This window comes from Danio aesculapii, chromosome 9, assembly GCF_903798145.1.
Source record: "Danio aesculapii chromosome 9, fDanAes4.1, whole genome shotgun sequence".
Taxonomy (NCBI): domain Eukaryota; kingdom Metazoa; phylum Chordata; class Actinopteri; order Cypriniformes; family Danionidae; genus Danio; species Danio aesculapii.
In genome coordinates this window covers 1427038-1429294 of record NC_079443.1, presented here as the reverse complement: position 1 = coordinate 1429294, position 2257 = coordinate 1427038, and the positions used below count along the sequence as shown (strand labels likewise).

At 40.2% G+C, this 2257-nt stretch overlaps 1 non-coding gene across 1 annotated transcript; it reads right to left on the bottom strand.

Moving 5' to 3' along the window:
• Positions 1 to 881: 881 nt before the first annotated feature.
• On the bottom strand, positions 882 to 1046 carry LOC130235531 (U1 spliceosomal RNA). Its single transcript, XR_008838404.1, has one exon. It is a non-coding gene; the product is annotated as a U1 spliceosomal RNA (small nuclear RNA).
• Positions 1047 to 2257: the final 1211 nt, after the last annotated feature.

Below are 2257 nucleotides of genomic sequence, written 5' to 3'. Positions count from 1 at the left end.
AACCCCAAACCATACTCAACTTAAGACATTCTACATAGCTGCTCGGTGGTTGCTAAGACAATTTTGAGTTGTTACTAGGCAGTTGCTAGGGTATTCTGAGGGGATATAGGCAGTTGCTAAGGTGTTACTAGGCAGTTGTTAGGGTGTTCTGAGTGGATACTAGGTGGTTGCTAAGACAATTTTGAGTTGTTACTAGGCAGTTGCTAGGGTATTCTGAGGGGATATAGGCAGTTGCTAAGGTGTTACTAGGCAGTTGTTAGGGTGTTCTGAGTGGATACTAGGTGGTTGCTAAGACAATTTTGAGTTGTTACTAGGCAGTTGCTAGGGTATTCTGAGGGAATATAGGCAGTTGCTAAGGTGTTACTAGGCAGTTGTTAGGGTGTTCTGAGTGGATACTAGGTGGTTGCTAAGACAATTTTGAGTTGTTACTAGGCAGTTGCTAGGGTATTCTGAGGGGATATAGGCAGTTGCTAAGCTGTTACTAGGCTGTTGTTAGGGTGTTCTAGGTGGTTGCTAAGGCATACTAAGTGGTTGCTAAAACTTTGCTAAGGTGTTTGGAGAGGTTGCTAGGCAGTTGCTAATGTATTTTGAGTGGTTGGTAGGGAGTCACTAATGGGTTGCTAGTGTGTTCAGGGTGGTTTAATGATGGTTGCTTTGGTTTTCAGAGTGGTTGCCAAGATATAAGTGGTTGCTAGGGCGTTCAGGTTTGACTTCTAGGCTGGTTTAAGCTCATCTCTCAGTCTGACACAAGATTCATAATAGGCAAACCTACAAAAACAGCCTGAAAGAGAGCTCCACAAACACCAGATACTAAACCTTTTTCCTCAGTGGAGCTGATTTAATCCCAGATCATTCAGTCATTCTAACTTTAACCAGATGATCAGGGGAGAGCGCGAACGCAGTCCCCCACTACCAGAAATTATGCAGTCGAGATTCCCACATTTGGGGAATTCGCAGAGGTCAACACAGCCGACAGTGCAATGGCTGAGCCTCACCCTGGGTGAACCACCTTCTTGATCATGGTGTCTCCCCTGCCAGGTAAGTATGAGTTGTACAGCGAGCCTGAAGGGACGCCACTGTGGAGAACGTCATTCTTAATCACGGAAACGCGTCACAGTGCGTTACACTTAAATCAACACAATCCAAAAGCACAATCCTGATGTGCGCTCTTGCGAAGTCTGGCCTCAAATCTATCCGTTTATAAGAAACAGTATGAGGATATTTTACAGCCAGCCATTTCCCATCATGCATCAGGAGATTCGACCAGCCAATGCAAAAACACTGCTTAAAACAATCTAATAAAAGAAATTAATAATCAGAGGAAGAAAATCTGTGTTGAAATGAAACACTAGACACTTTATTTTCTAAAGCTCCATATATGGTAAAATAGTATAAACCGCCAAAAACGGTATTTTAAAAAATGTGACGTCAGCAACACCGGAAGTGTTAGCAAGATGTGACGTCACTACCGCGAAATCAAAACAAAGCGCTCCGACAAATTTCACAAACTTAAAACGGAATTCTGGGGTATTGCACAAACACAAGATAACAGATGAAGCTTGACTTTTAATAAACTATCTGGCCAGATTTTAGTCCCCACATGAAAGGAAGTTAGTTAAAGCGGGTAATTAAATTAGGAAATCTACCCGCGTGTTTAACAGTCATCAGCGCATCAACACCGGGAAACAGAACCCAGTTTGCCTGTTCGTTTGTCAAATGCCAGATGTGATGTGGGGTCACCAATGTTCATCAAGACTGTCCAGTAACAAATCCCAGCTTACACGCGTGTTGAAGGAAAAGAAACAAAATGTCGGCGGCTGCGACATCAATACTGAGCAACATAAAGCTTACTCGATTAGAGAGGAGGCAAAAAATAAATAAATCATAAGAAAATAAACGTGTAGAAATCAGCCTTTAACACTGCGTTTTTATTATATTATAAATATAATCTTATTACATTATTTTCACCGAGCCTGCAAAAATCTCGCGTGCGTTCATAAACTAATATGATGATGATGATTATTATTATTATTACTACTAATACTACTACTACTATTTAACACGTACAGCTTGACATCCGCAATTCAGAATATATCCTGTGGCTAGCGGTCATTTGGCAAATAAGTTAATCACTAAATATCAACTAATCAGCACTCGAACTACATTTTTGGGTTTTAAGTCAAATGAATAAATAAATATATAAAAATACATAAATAAATAAATATACATAAAGGAGCAATAATCATTAAAATAAAAT